The sequence below is a fragment of the Myotis daubentonii genome, chromosome X (genome assembly GCF_963259705.1).
Source record: "Myotis daubentonii chromosome X, mMyoDau2.1, whole genome shotgun sequence".
Classification (NCBI taxonomy): domain Eukaryota; kingdom Metazoa; phylum Chordata; class Mammalia; order Chiroptera; family Vespertilionidae; genus Myotis; species Myotis daubentonii.
In genome coordinates, this window is record NC_081861.1 from 51,537,678 (window position 1) to 51,554,829 (window position 17,152).

General features: G+C 36.4%; 1 protein-coding gene across 1 annotated transcript in view; it reads right to left on the minus strand.

The window, feature by feature from the left end:
- COL4A5 (collagen type IV alpha 5 chain) overlaps window positions 1–17,152 on the minus strand; it is a 337,925-nt gene that overhangs the window by 179,072 nt on the left and 141,701 nt on the right. The gene's annotated exons all lie outside the window — the stretch shown is intronic.

The following is a 17,152-nucleotide window of genomic DNA, read 5'->3' on the forward strand; positions in this document are numbered from 1 at the left end:
CCCTTGACCGGAATCGAACCTGGGACCCTTCAGTCAGCAAGCCGACGCTCTATCCACTGAGCCAAACCGGTTTCGGCAATTAATTCTCTTTTAATGTGCATAGATTTTGTGCACTGGGTCACTAGTATATGTGTGTGTGTGTGTGTGTGTGTGTGTGTGTGTATACATATATATAAATTTCAGAGAGGGAGAGGGAGAGGGAGAGAGAGAGAGATACAAACATCCATGATGAGAAAATCATCGATTGGCTGCCTCCTGCACATCCCTATAGGGATTGAGCCTGCAACCTGGGCATGTACCCTTGACTGGACTCAAACCTGGTACCCATACTGTAACAGTCAAGATGGCTGTGCCCACAGCGGAGGCTGAGTTTCTGTAATGAGCCTTAATGAAGAATCAACAGGGACCTGAGGCTGCGCTCCCCACCTGGTGGGGTTTGACAGGAGACCTGAGGCCATGCCCCCAGGCCCAGCCCAGGCCAAGGGACCTCAGGCTGTACCCCCCACATGGCAGGGCTTGACGGGGGACCTCATGCCACATCCTCCTCCCAGTGGAGCTTGACGGGGTACCTCAGGCTGCACCCCTTGCTCCAGTGCCAGGTTGGGGGACCTCAAGTTGTGCCCCTCACCCAGCAGGGTTTGACAGGGGACCTCAGGTTGCGATGCCCACCCCGGCACCGGGCCAGGGGACCTGAGGCCGCACACCCACACCCTGGTGCCGGGCCGTGGGACCTGAGGCAGTGCCCCTGCCCAGTGGAGCTTGATGGGGGACCTCAGGGCACACCTCCTGCCCTGGGGCCAGGCCAGGGGACCTGATGTCATGCCCCCCACCTGGAGGGGCTTGACTGGGGTGGGATGGGGGTCTGGATCTAGCCCAATGGGAGTGGGGCCTGCTGGGTCTGGGTTTCTTGTGATTTCGAGGTGCATGTGGGTGGACGGGGACTTGACTCTGTTTCACACGGAGTGCCCCAGACTCTGACAGGAGGAAGATTTTTATATACATTTTACTAATTTTCTTTCATCTGTGACACTTCTATTACAGAGAAAGGGAAAATAGCAATATTAAAATATTTCCTATAATTAATTCTCTTTTAATGTGCACAGATTTTGTGCACTGGGTCACTAGTATATGTGTGTGTGTGTGTGTGTGTGTGTGTGTGTGTGTGTGTGTGTGTGTGTATACATATATATAAATTTCAGAGAGGGAGAGGGAGAGGAAGAGGGAGAGGGAGAGGGAGAGGGAGATGGAGATGGAGAGGGAGAGGGAGAGAGAGATACAAACATCAATGATGAGAAAATCATCGATTGGCTGCCTCCTGCACATCCCTATAGGGATTGAGCCTGCAACCTGGGCATGTACCCTTGACTGGACTCAAACCTGGTACACATCAGTCTGCAGGTCAATGCTCTATCTACTAAGCCAAACTGGCTAGGGCTCCACTCATCAGTATCTTAGCAGTATCTATACATCTATCAGCTGCCTACCTACCATTAAGTGTCTACTCATCAGTATCTTATCAGCATCTAAGGCTGTCTGATGTGCATATCTGTATAGCCAGCTAGATGGGGTAGCAGGCCCTCCATATGTACTAATATATATAATTCAATCAACACATTAGGGTTAGTTAGCTTGCTTACAGCCAATCATAGTAAGATTGTAAACACCAACAGAAAAAACTCACCACTACTAAGTTTAAAAACCCCAAGGACTCATAGCCTCATAATACAGGTACCCAACTGCAGGGCTGCAAGCAGTTCCTCTACTTTCCTAAGGCTTAAAGGCTGAGTCTATGCCCAGAGATTCTGGACCTCATTTGTGATCCCTCTCACTAGATTCTATCCATAGTGACAACCTAGGAAGCACCTAAAAAAGACAAAGCATCCACATCTACAAGACAATTAACTGATGGGCCATTGGAAGCACATTCCCGTAGAGCAGTGATCGGCAAACTCATTAGTCAACAGAGCCAAATATCAACAGTACAACGACTGAAATTTCTTTTGAGAGCTAAATTTTTTAAACTTAAACTATATAGGTAGGTACACTGTTATTAACTTAATTAGCGTACTCCTAAGGCTTAGGAAGAGCCACACTCAAGAGGCCAAAGAGCCGCATGTGGCTCATGAGCTGCAGTTTGCCAACCACTGTCCTAGAGGTTATAATACAGTAGACTTTTATTCATATCTCCAGTGTGTATATGTGAGTGTGTGTGTACACATGTGTGTGGTAAATACTAAGTTTTGTCTAGATATCTTGGATAATTTTGTACAGAATAAATACCTTGTTATATTGAATCATACTATAATCTATATATATAAAAGCCAAATGACCAGAACAATGGAACAACCAGAACAACCGAAACGACCAGACGTTATGATGTGTACTATGGTGACCAACTGATCCGATCATGCCCCAATTGATACCCCCAACCTCCCATGGCCCCTCCCCTCAGCCAGCCTACCCCTGATTAGCACCCCCTACCCCCGATGGCTGACCTCCCACAGCACCCCACCCTGGCTGGCCTGGCCCCAATCAGGCCCCGATCGGGGGCAGGGCTGGTGGCCAACCTCCTGTGGCCCCTCCCCCACATCAGCCTGGCCTTGATTGGCCCCGATTGGGGTGGGTTGGCTGGACCCACCATGCACAAATTTGTGTACCAAGACTCTAATATATATATATATATATATATATATATATATATATATATATATACTTTGAAAAATCTACTCTGGTCAGTTTCCACTTACTACTTCAAAACCACTAAAGCAAATGTTAGTCAATTAATGGTAGGGCTAAAGATTCCTGTAGTTTTGACAATTATTATTGACATATTACTACATGTTTCTATAAAAATATCTCTTTTAATTTTAATTAGTCATATAATTATGATAACTTAGTTTTCATCAACCTCAACTTAATTATTTTGAAGGAAATAGAGGGAGGGAAGAGAAAAAAAAGATTTAAAAGTTTTAGTTTTGAATTGCCTCAAATTATTACATAGCCCATTCCTGATAGAACTGGCGGTAGAAATCTGATCACATGTGCCAGTCAGAAAGGAAGTTAGAAGGAAAAAAAATCTAGTTCTAGTAGATTTTCCTATGTGGGATCTTTGCTAGTATTTAGAGCCTATCTCAGCCAAAACTTGAGGATAGTGCTTAAAGAGAGGTATATTTTCTGATAATTGCTATCTGGGTTATAGATGAGAAAGGAATAAACTAGAAATTGAAATTAGAGGATGCTGAAAATTTTAATTGTGTTGGTATCAATGAAATCATATACCAATAAATTATATATTGTGAAATCTCCTCACACTATAGTCAAATTAGAGGCTTGGTGCATGAAATTTGTGCATGGGTCGGGTCCCTAGGCCTAGCCGGTGATCAAGGCCAATCAGGTTTCTTGCCTCCCCTCCTCCTCCTCCTTCCCTTGCCACCGGCACACTGCCACCATGCAGTTCCCCCACCTCCCCACCTCCCTGCCTCCTCCTTCCCTCGATTCCTCAGCATCTGCTACCGCCCCACCACCGCTGGTCACCTGCCATGTTCTGCACTGCCCCCTGGCTGGTGGTCATGCACATCATAGCGAGCAATCAAACTCTTGGTCTCATGGTCGAACTCCCGAGGGGACACTTTGCATATTAACCTTTTATATATATAGATAATGTGGTCCTATGTAGCTGACTGAGTAATATAACCAAGAAAGATAGAAGGGGAGCTCCTGGAGAGTAGCCAAAAGAATTGCAGGACCAATCCCTAACCTTAGAAATGTAGAAAGTTTCCTGCAGTAGAAACTATAGAGACTTCCATGAGGAGAGTGTGAGGGAGGTGTTTTACCTAATTCCTAATATAGATGTTAGGTAGCAGACATTTGTTGTATGCCTACCCTTTGCTACCAGCTGTCAGGCAATAATTTAATCTAAATTTTACATTAATTTGCTAACACAAACACAGAAAATGGCATACTGTGTCTATATATGAGGGTCAAACTTGAAAAAAAACAAAAAAACACACCTGGTTTTTGCTGCCTGCCCATATTTGGATAAAAATTATGTTTGTATTTCTTTGTGAAATAAACTTCTCTCTCTCTGCCTATCCCTTAAATATTGGTATTACTCTGAATTCCTTTTCTGATCCTTTTTCTTTCTTTCTCTGAGAAATCTCAAATATCACCACATTTTGTCCTAAAAGCTTAGCTCACAGGGCCAACTGTCTTAAATATCTACACTTGAATATCACGCAGGCAACTACAACTTAGCAGCAATAATAGCAGCCAAAAATGTATTGCTTATTTTCAACATGCCAGAGTTTATTCTAAATTCTTTCCATATTTTTATCCTATTTAACCCTCTCAATGACAATATGACGTAAATATTATTACTTCCATTTTACACAAGAAGAGTTAGCACAAAGAGGAGTTGTATAATTTCCCCCAAAGCAAGCTTAATATAAACAAACAATTAAATTCATTAACTTTCTACCTTATTCCCTATTCCAGGAAATAAAGCAACCCCGCTACCTCAGGCAGAAATTTGTTAAAATCTTGACTCCACCATCTTTATTACCTCTTCATCTAATCAATCATGCTCTCTTCATTATTGTATTGCTAATGCCCAACAGAAAAAAATATTCAATAAATATTCATTCAATGAATGAACTTTCTTAATGGATTATATAAAATGCATGGCACATGTTGTTGCCTAAAATTCAGAAAAAATAAGAGTTAGAATTAGTAGAAATTATACAAAGGATGACATTCTGTGATAAAGTTGGATCATATACAACAAACTAGTATTAAAAAGGGTAACAGACAAATTTACTTAGAAAGAGCCCAGTCAGTGATGGCGAACCTATGACACGCGTGTCAGAAGTGACATGCGAACTCATTTCTTTGGTTGATTTTTCTTTGTTAAATGGCATTTAAGTATATAAAATAAATATCAAAAGTATAAATCTTTTTTTTTTACTATGGTTGCAAATATCAAAACATTTCTATATGTGACACGGTACCAGAGTTAAGTTAGGGTTTTTCAAAATGCTGACATGCCGAGCTCAAAAGGTTCGCCATCACTGGCCTAGATTGTTACTCAAAAGAACTCATAAGGCCGGGACCGGTTTGGCTCAGTGGATAGAGCGTCAGCCTGAGGACTGAAAGGTCCCAGGTTCGATTCCGGTCAAGGGCACGTACCTTGGTTGCGGGCACATCCCCAGTGGGGGGTGTGCAGGAGGCAGCTGATCGATGTTTCTCTCTCACCGATGTTTCTAACTCTCTATCTCTCTCCTTTCCTCTCTGTAAAAAAATCAATAAAATATATTTTAAAAAAAAAAGAACTCATAAGAATGTTATGTTTTTTATAGGAAGGGCACTTTATAATCACAATAAGAATGTACATGATCATGGGAATAAAAAAACTATTTTAAGAATAGTTTCTCAAGGAAGATACAAAATTAGCAGAAAAGTATTTGATTTCTGTGAATAGAAAATAATTAAAATTAGGATAAACTACTATAATGTCAATTAAGATTAAAACTATTTTAGATTATAATATAATATGGATTAGAATATAATAGTGTGAAATGTAAACATTATATAAACATATGGACGAGGCAATACTTTAATGGACAAATGAAAATAATGATTGAATTGGATAACATGATTATAATATGTTTTGTGTTATTTCTATTTTGTTTTTATAATTATATAGCACAAAGAAATATTTGATGTACTATAATTAGGATAACAAGAATATGGCTCTTTAGCAACTGTCAAGCTTGCATAAGGACCATTTGGACAGATTGCTAAAACACAGATTATAGTCTTTACCCCCAGAATTAGATTGAGTAGGTCTGCTCTGATATCTAAGAATCTGCATTTTAGTAAGCTCCCATTAAGTGCTGATGGAACTGGTAGAGGGACAAATTTTGTTTAGGTAATGTTTGACTGTGACATGAATTTTAGATTGTCAACTGGTTAATTTCTTGTTCTCATTATATGTCTGGCTAGTTTTGTTTGTTTTTTAGCAGTGTGCATGTGAACATAATCCTTCAAAGAATCTACATGTTTTATTTTTTTTGTGTTAAACTTACTTTTAAAAAGCAATTTTACTGAAGTATGATTAATTTATAATAAATTGCACATATTAAAAGTATATGATTCAAAATTTTTTCACATATGTAGCAATTAATAATAAACATAACTGTCACTAATAAAAATTTCTTAATTGTTTCAAGAAATGCTACTGGAACATCTGAACTGCCCATACAAAAATGAATCTAGACACAGACCTTACAACTTCACAAAATTAACTCAAAATTGGTCAGAGACCCAAATGTAAAATACAAACCTATAAAACTTCCAGAAGATAACATAGGAGGAATCCTAGATGACCTTGGATATAGTGATTACTTTTTAGATAGAAAAACAAATGCATGGAAGAAATAATTGATAAGCTATACTCAATTAAATTAAAAACTTCTGCTCAGCAAAAGATAATGTCAATGAGAAATACAAGCTACAGAATAAGAAACGGTATTTGCAAAAGACACATTTGATAAACACCTATTACCCAAAATATACAAAGGACTTTTAAATTCAATAATAAGATGACAATGTGATTTTAAAAAGGGACCAAAGACTTACTTAATAGATACATCACCAAGGAAGAAAATAAGCACACGAAGGGCTGCTCCACATATGGCATCAAGGAAATGCAAATTAAAACAACAATGAGATTCCACTACACACCCATTAGGATGGCCAAAATCCCGAATAATGATAACATCAAATGCTGACAAGAGTGTGGAGCAACAGGAACTCTCATTCATTATTAGTGGTAAGGCAAAATAGTACAGCCACTTTGGAAAACAGTTGGAGGTGTCTTACAAAATTAAATATGTTCTCTAATATTTTTATGGTTTCCCATCTTATGTTTAAGTCCTTTATCCATTTTGAGTTTACATTTGTGTATGTATGGTACAGGTTGGTGGCCTAGTTTAATTTTCTTTGTATGTATCTGTCCAATTTTCCCAACACCATTTACTGAAGAGACTGTCTTGACTCCATTGTATGCTCTTGCCTCCTTTGTCAAATATTAATTGAGCTAATCTGTTTGGGTCGATTTCTGGGTTCTCTATTTTATTGATCTATATGTCTGTTCTTGTGCCAGTACCAGACAGTTTTGAGAACAGTGGCTTTGTAATATAGCTTGATATCTCGTATTGAGATCCCTCCTACTTTATTCTTCTTTCTCAGGATCGCTGCAGCTACCCAGGGTCTTTTTTTTTATTATTCCAGATGAATTTTTGGAGAGTTCGTTCTAGGTCTGTGAAATACGCCATTGGTATTTTAATGGGGAGTGCATTGAAACTACAGATTGCTTTGGATAGTATGGACATTTTAATGATGTTGATTCTACCAATCCATGAACACGGTATGTTGTTCTATCTGTTTATGTCTTCCTCTATTTTTTTTCAGTGTCTTGTAGTTTTCTGAGTACAGGTCTTAAGTTTATTCCTAGGTATCTTAATTTTTTTTTTGGTGTAATGGTCAATGGAATACTATGCTGCTGTAAAAAGGAAGGAACTCTTACCATTTGCAACAGCATGGATGGAGCTAGAGAGCATTGTGTTAAGCGAAATATGTCAGTCAGAGAAAGATAAATATCACATGCTCTCACTCATTTGTGGATTATAATGAACAACACAAACTGATGAACAAAAACAGATCCAGAGACAAAGAGGCATTGATCAGATGCTCAAACTTCAGAGGGAAGGTAAGGGAGAGTGGGGATAAGGGGGAGAGATCAACCAAAGGACTTGTATGAATGGACACAGATAACAGGGGGGTGAGGGCATGAACGGGAGTGGGGTGAGGGGGCAATGGGGGGATAAGGACACATGTGTAATACCTTAATCAATAAAGAAAAAAAAGAGATGAAAAAATAACTAAATATGATCCAGCAAAAACACTCCTTGGTATTTACCCAAAGGAGTGTAAAACTTATGTCCACACAAACACCTGCACACAAGTGTTTATAACAGCTTTATTCACGTTTGTCAAAACTTGGAAGCAACCCAGATATCCTTCAACAAGTGAATGGATAAAAATATTGTGGTACATCCAGACAATGGTATATTATTCAGCACTAAAAATAAAAAAATCTAAACCATAAAAAGGCATAGAGGGACGTTAAATGTGTGTTACTAAGTGAAGATGCCAATGTACAAAGTTACATATTGTATGATTCTAGCTATATGACATTCTGGAAAAGGCAAAGCTATTGAAATAGTGAAGTGTCCATTGGTTGCCAGAAGTGGGTGTGAGGGTAGATAAATAGGTGGAGCACAGGGGATTTTTAGGGCAGTGAAAATACTCTGTATGATAATATAATGATGGATACATATAATTATACATTTGTCCAAACCCACAGAATGAATATTACCAAGAGTTTACTCTAAGGTAAACTATGGGCTTTGGGTAATAATGATGCATCAATGTTGATTCATCAATTGCTACATGTGTACTACTGTGGTGGGGGATGTGAGGGTTTGAGAAACTATGTATAAGTATGTAAGTGTGGGGGCAGAGGGATCTCTGGGAAATATCTGTATCTTTCTTTAAGTTTTGCTGTGAAACTAAAAGAGCTCTAAAATAGAAAGTCTTTAATCAAAAATAGTAAAATGAACATTATAAATATTAATTTTTTTCTTTTCCCCACTTTTAAATATCTTCCTCATACCTCTATTTACCTATCCCCACCCCAGGCAAAGATTAATTTGCTTTCTGTCAGTATAGAAGTTTTCATTTTCTAGAATTATATATAAATGGAATTATACAGAATGCACTCACTTTGTCTAACTTTTCACTCAGCATATTTATTTTGAGATTCACACCTATTGTGGTGTGTCTCAATAAGTCAATCCTTTTTATTGTTGAATAAGATTCCATTGTATGAATATACTAAAATTTTTTTATTCATCCATCTGGTAATGGGCAGTTGAGTTGTTTCCTGTTTTTGGTTATTGCAAATGAAGCTACCATGAACTCATATACAAGTTTTTTATGTAGACATATACTTTCATTTCTCATTGGTAAAGGCCTAGGAAGATGGGGTCATATTATACTTTTATGTTTAACTTTTTCATTATCTGTCAAAATGTTTTCCAAAGTGTCTGCAGCATTTTAGATTCACACCATCAATCTATGATAGCTCTAGTTGCTCCACATCTTTTCCTATACTTGGTATATTTCTGATTTAATATTTAGACATTCTAATGGGTTTACAGAACTACCTCATTATGGTTTTATTATGCATTTCCCTAATTAATAATGTTGAATAACTTTTCATATGTTTATTTGCCATTTATAAATATTATTTGGTGAAGTTTCTTAAAATCTTTTGCCAATTTGTTTCTAATTTAATATTATTTGGGGATTTTTAATTAAGTTTTGAGATTTCTGCTCTTATTACATTTATTGGGGTGAAATTGGTTAATAAAATTATGTAGGTTTCAGGTGTACAATTCTTAATACATCATCTGCATATTGTATTGTGTGTTCACTACCCTAAGTCAAGTTTCCTTCCATAACCATTTATCCCCCCTATATCCTCTTCTACCTACTTTCATTCCCCTTTCCCTCTGATAATCACCATACTGTTATCTGTGTCTATGAGGTTTTCTCCCTTAATCTCTTCATCTTTTTTCAGATTTCTTTTTATATGTTGGATGCAAGACTTATATTTGATATGTGATTTGCAAACATTTTTTTCTTAGACTGTGATTTGTCTTTTCATTCTTTTAACAATGTCTTTGGAAAAGAATAAATTCTTAATTTTGATGAAATAGAATCTATTTGTCTTTTCTTTTATGGATCATGTTTTTGGTGTAAAATCTAAGAAATATCTGCCTAAAGGTCAAAATGATTTTTTTGTATGATTTATTCTGAAGGATTTATAGACTTATGTTTAAATTTAGAATTATGATACATTTTGAGTTAATTTTTATATAGAGTTCAAACAAAGAGTTAAAGTACATTTTTGTTCAATGTGCATATTCAATTCTTTCAGAAATATTTGTTGAAAAGATTATTTTTCTCCACTGAATTGCCTTTGCACTTTCGTCAAAAAAATCAGTTCCTCATACAACCGTGGACTCTTTATTCTGTTTTATTCATCTGTATGGCTTTCCTTCTCCTATCATGTTTACTGTAGTTTTATAGTTACTTGGAATTGCTTTTCATCTGTAGACAAATTTGGAGAGAATTGGCCCATTAATGATATTGACTCTTCTAATCCATGAACATGATATATATTTCCATTAATTCAGATCTTCTTTTATTACTGCCAGCAATATTTTTTTTTAGTTTTTAGTGTACAGGAATTGCACATTTTGTCTGATTTATTCCTATGTATTTGAAAATTTTATGCTAATATGAAAGATGATTTTATAATTCCAATTTCCTATTTTTTCATTGTTAGAACATAGAAATGTAACTGATTTTGGTTTATTGATCTTGTTTTATTAATTTTGTTTATTCTGTGATCTTTTAAACTCACTTACAAATTTTAAGAGCATTTTAATATTGCCCATTAATTTTTCTACATTGACAAATCATGCCATCTACAAAAAAAAGACAGTTTTTCTTCTTCCTTTCCAATAGTCTCATCCTACTTCACTGGCAGATTTAAATAGAAGTAGTGAGAACAGACATATTTCTGATCTTAGGAGAAAGGAATTACATCTTTCTCCATTGAACATAATTTAAGCTGAAGGGGTTTGGTAGATGTCCCTTAAGGTCAAGAAAACCCCTTCTATTCTTAATTTGCTGAGAGGTCTTTTTTTTTGTTTTGTTTTTTAAATCAGAGACAGATAATGAGTTTTGTTAAATGTTTTCTCTGCATCTATTGAGATAATTATATGGTGGACTTATACTAAGTTTTAATTTTTTATTCTTTTTTAATATGGTGGATTACAATTTTTGATTTTCAAATGGTAAACCAACTAAGGATTCCTGGCATAAGCCCCACTTAGTAATAATATATTATTCACTTTATATTCTACTAGAAGCCCATTGCACGAAGATTCGTGCAATAGGCCTTCCTTCCCCTGGCTGCTGCCACTGGTTTTCCTCCGGCAACCAGGACCCAGGTCTTTGGTCCAGCTGCAGTGGAGAAGCCAAGCCTCTTCAGTCTTCAGTCTTCAGTCTTCACCCTGGCTGGAGCCTTCAGTCTTCGCATTGTGCCTGTGTATGCAAATTAACTGCTATCTTTTTTGTGTTAATTTGCATAGTCACTCTGATTGGCTGGTGTGCATAGTGGAGTGACACTAATTTGCATGTTTCTCTTTTATTACTGTAGATTGGATCTGATTTCCTAAAATTTTATTAAAGATTTCTGCATCTACATTAAAATGAGAAAAATTTAGTTGTAGTTTTATGATTTTGTAATTTTGTCTTTGTCTAGTTTGGATAATAGGACATATTAGTTCATAAATTTAGTTGGGCATCAGTCTATTTTCTGAAAGAGTTTATGAAAAATTGATATTGTTTCTTATACAAATGTTTCATTTAATTCACCAGTGAAAACTGTGGTCTGGAATCTTTTGTGTGTGGGAAGTGATTGAGAGTTTAATTTCCTTAGTAAATATAGGGCTACTCATATTTGTTTGAGTTAGTTTGTAAATTAGTTTTAGGTCATGTTGTTTCTCAAATTATTTTTCCATCTTTCCTAAGTTGTTGAATTTATTGTTATAAAATTGTAAAGTTGTTTATAATATTCCTTTATTTTTTCATATTTGTATTATTATTCCTAAAATTGGTTACTTGTGTTTTCTATTTTCTTATCAGTCATGCTAACAAGCAATTAACAAATTTTGGCTGTATAATGTTTTTCTTTTATTTTCTAGTCCATATATTTTTATTTCTCCTTTTGTCCTTATTATTTCTTATTTTAAATTGAAATTGCTTGCCCTTTTATAGTTTCTTAACTGGGAAACTTAAATCACTGATTTGAACTCTCTCTTCTTATTTCTTATTTATTTATTTATTTATTTATTTATTTATTTATTTATTTATTTTTTGTGAGGGAGAAAAAATTCTTTATTGATAAATAGGTTACAGTAAAATAAAGTGATGTGTTTTTTGGGGATAAAAACTCTGAGTCTTAGTGTCTCTCCACCCCGCCTCTAGCTCTTGGCTTCTGCCTTCACCCTGGTCTCTTTGGATGATGAGGCCGTGGTGGACATGCCAGGCCTTCTTGGGCCCCTGGGGACCTCTATCTTCCTGGTCAGTGGTTCAGGTACCATCTTGGATTCGCTGTAGGAGCAGCAGCAGCTTTGGCTTTTGATCCTTTCCTGGCCCCCTGGGCAGAGGCCTCTTTAAGGACCTTGTTCCCTGTCTTCTTTTTGGCTGGAGAAGTCACACCATTTTCACTCTTGGGGATTGTGGTTTTTGAGCTCTGAGTCCCAGCTTTGGTTTTCCTATGGGCCTTGGCATCTGGGCTGTCCTTCTTGTCTTTAATCTTGAACTTCCCATGGGGCCTGCTGGCACCAGGAGGGGTCTCTGTGGCCTTGTCTGGCTGTTGGGGGGCCTTCCTGGCCTTGCCCCTCTCTTTTTTTAAAAAAAAATAGGTATTTAAAGCTATTTTTCACTAAACCCTGCTTTAATTCAATACCACGATTCTCAGTATATTGCTTTTCAATCATTATGCAACTTAAAGTATTTTCTAATTTTCCTTGTGATTTCTTCCTTGCTCTATCAATTATTTAGAACGGTGCTTTCTAATTTCTAAATAATTAGGGATTTTTGACAGATCTTATTGTTATTGATTTCTTATTCATTACATGTGGTAAGATAATATATACTGATGTTTTCAATATTTTGATATTGATAGGGTCTCATTTTATTGCCCATTATATAGTCTATCATGGAGAAAATTTCATATACCTTTGAAAAAATTTACATTCTGTAGTTATTGGATATAGGACTCTATATATGTCAGTTAGGCCTAGATTGTTAGCAGTGTAATTCTAACCACCTATGCCTTTACAAATTTTTTTTCATAGTTATTGTGCCAATGACAAATAGGAGTATTAGGATCTATAACTATGATTGTGGATTTGTCCATTTCTCTCTTTAATTCTGTCAGTTTGGGCTTCTGTTGTTATGCTTTTCTTTTCTTTCTTTCTTTTTTTTTTTGTTTAAATTCTCACCTGAGGATATGCTGTTGTTGTTATTGTTTTTATTGATTTCAGAGAGAGAGAGAAGCATCGATGTTCGGTTGCCTCCCATATGCACCCCAGTCGGGAATTGAATCCACAGCCTAGGTATGTGCCCTGACCAGTAATCAAACCCATAATCTTTTGGTGTTTCGGATGAAACTCCAACCAACTGAACCACCCAGCCAGGGCTGTTGTTATGCTTTTGAAGCTTTGTTGTTATGGCTTAAACAGTCTTTTAGCCTGAAGAAATTTATTTTAGTGCAAATATGCTGATGAAAACTTTTCTCATGTCATATGACCAGAAAATGTCTTAAATTTCCTTTTGTTTTTATGTGTATTTTCACTGTATATGCAGATATTTTCAATGATAATTTTTTAAATTAAATTTTGGTAGGGTGACATTAGTCAACATGAACATATAGTTTTCATGTGTGGATTACTAATTTACATAATCTGTATATAGGAACATGTGCCCACCACTCAAAGTCAAATCTTCTCCTGTCACTTCATATCAGGACTGCTTTCTCCCTCTACCCCCCTTCCTCTGGAAACCACCACACTGCAGTTTGTTCATAAGTTTCAGTTTTATATTCCACATATGAGTTAAATCATGTAGTCTTGCTTTTTCTGTCTGACTTATTTCACTTTGCATAATGTTCTCAAGTTCCATCCATGTTGTTGTAAATGAGGCTATTCCATCCTTTCTTATGGCCGCATAGTACTCCATTGTGTATATATACCGCATCTTCTTTATCCAGTCCTCTATTGCAGGGCACTTTGGCTGTTTCCAACTCTTGGCCACTGTGAATAATGCTGCAGTGAACATAGGGATGCATATATCTTTGCATATAAATGATTTAGAGTTTTTTGAGTATATACCCAGGAGTGGGATTATTGGATCATATGGTAGCTCTATTTTTAATTTTTTGAGGAATCACTAGACTGCCTTCTATAGTGGTTGTACCAGTCTACATTCCAACCAGCAGTCAATGAGGGTTCCCTTTTATTCACGACTTCTCCAACACTTGTTGTTGCTTGTCTTATTGATAATGGCCACTCTAACTAGTGTAAGGTAGTATCTCATTGTAGTTTTAATTTGCATTTCCCTGATTGCCAGTGAGGTTGAACATCTTTTCATATATCTATTGGCTGTTTGTATGTCTTCTTGGGAGAGGTGTATTTTCAGGTCCTCTGCCCACTTTTTGATTGGATTGTTTATTTGTTTGGTATGGACCTTGATGGTAGAGAACATTTTATGGACTTGACCCCAAAGGCAAGGAGGTAAAGGCAAAAATAAATGAATGGGACTATATCAAACTGAAGAGCTTCTGCACAGCAAAAGAAACTGACAACAAAACAAACAGGCAGCCAACCAGATGGGAGATAATGTTTGCAAACAGTAGTTCTGAAAAAGTTTTAATTTCCAAAATATATGAAGAATTTGTAAAACTCATTGATGTTATTGTGCCCCAGTATATAATGTGTATTTTTTCTTTAGCTTCTTTCAAATTTTTTTTAATCACATATTTATATTTTTCTCAGTAGATTCATTATGATGTGCCTGGGTCTAGTTTTCTTTGTTTTTATCCTGTGTGGGTTGTGCTGGACTTCTTAAATTTATGTTATTTTGTAAATTTATATTTTTCACCAAGTGAGCAAAATTCTTGCCATTACTACTGCCTCATTAATTATTACTATTATTACTCCCCTGTTTTTTCCCTCAGGTGCTTATAGGATTCCATTTATATTTGTATTAAGTCATTTAATACTGTCTCACAGGTCACTGAAGACCTATGCTTTTCTTTCTCTTTGTTCTTCAGATTGGATCTTTCTTCTAATGTATTTTTAACTTCACTGACCCCTTCTTCAGTCATCTCCATCCTGCTGTTAAAAGCCCATCTGGTAAATTGCTCTTTCTTATATTTTGCTTTTTAAATGTAGATTTTCCTCTTTCTTTCATTTTCCAGAGCTCTGTTATGATTCTCTGTTCATTCATTCTGAGCTGATTTCCCTTTAAAATAATAAATATATTTATCCTATTAGCTTTAAATTACTGTCTAGAATTTCTAACATCTGTGTTATTTCAAGTTAGTTATCATTGACTGAACTTTTTCTGGCTATGGGTCACTTTTACCTGCTATCTCTTATGTCTAGTACGTTTTAATTGCATACTGGACATTATAGTTAATATGTAGACATCATGGATTCTTTTTCTGCCTCTGGAAAGTATAGAAATTTTATTTCAGGAAATAGTTAGCTCAGCTGAACTAAATCTTAAAACTCTGTTTTCCCTTCACTGAACAGTAATTAAATTTTATGTTTAGTTATTTCATTCTTCTAGCCATTCCTTTTTGCTGGGTTGTATGAATCCTCCTTTACATGTAAATTTCAGGATTCAACCAAGAGTTTGTGTGGAGTTAAGAAGCAGAATTTTTTGGCTATCCCCTTTGTGGCTCCCTTCATTCCAGCATAATCAAAACCATTCTGGCATCCTCACTTCTGTCCTCTGACTTCTCAAGCCAGTAAGACTGTGGCATAGTGTCTGGTTTCTGACCATCCTATACCATTCAGATTGAACAGTGCACTCAGGAGAAAAGCAACATAAATGCAAACTTGCCCAGTGTAGTTCCTTTCTTTCAAGGGTAGAATCCTTTCTCCTTTTTTTAATTTTTGGTCACTCTCCTGTGCCATTAAATAGCTATTATGTTTTGTCCAGAGTGTATACTTCTTATCCCAAGAAGACTTAATCTGATAAAAGTCACTGTACCAATATAAGAAATTAATCACTCTTATTTTATTTACCATTACAGATAGCACCATTACTATAAAACTACTCACCTCAAACTATGTTATTCAAATAGATATTCAGCATAACACTATTTGATTAATATATAGTAGTATCACTTTATCCATGGGGGTACATTCCAAGACCCTCAGTTGATGCCTGTAACTACATATAATACTGAACCTTATACATAGTTTTTTTCTCATACATACATACATACTTATGATAAAGGCAAATTCATAAGTTAGGCACAGTAGAAGATTACCAATAATAACTAATAATAAGATTGAACAATTATAACAATATTAGTGGTCTGGTGCATGAAATTCGTGCACATTAAAAGGGAATTAATTAGAGGAAATATTTTAATATTGTTATTTGCCCTTTCTCTATAATAGAAGTGTCAGAGATGAAAGAAAATTAGTAAAATGTATATGAAAATCTCCCTCCTGTCAGAGTCTGGGGCATGCCTCACCAGCCCATGTGTGCCTTGAAATAGCGCAAGACCCAGACCCGGCTGACCACACCCCTGTCAGGCCCTGCAGGGCGAGGGGTGCAGCCTCAGGTCCCTCGTCAAACCCCACCAGGGTGGTGGCACAGCCTCAGGTCCCTGGCCCCAGTGCAAGGGCATGAGGGCGTGATGACCATTTGCATATTAGCTCTTTATTATATAGGGTACTGTAATAAAAGTTATACGAATATGGTCTCTCTCACTCAAAATATCTTAGGAACCTGTAGTCACCCTTTTTTGTTATAATATGATATTCCTAAATGAAGTAAGGTGATTGACATAAGCCTTTTGATATAGTGTTAGGCAACTATTGACCTTCTGGTGATATGGTTAATAAGTGACTAATGGACAGATAGTGTATACAGCATGGATACACTGGACAGAGGACTGGTTCATATCTTGGACAGGATGGAGCATAATGGTGTAAGATTTCATCACTCTACCTAGAATGGCACGCAATTTAAAACTTATGAATTTCTTATTTCTGGAATTTTTTATTTAATATTTTTTAACCTCAGAAGACTGTGGGTAAATAAAACAATGGAGAATAAAACCAAGAATAAAGGGGGACTACTGTAATAGGTGGTCTATTAAGAGAAAAGTGGGTTACATGATCAAATGGAGCTTGGAAATATAGCATTG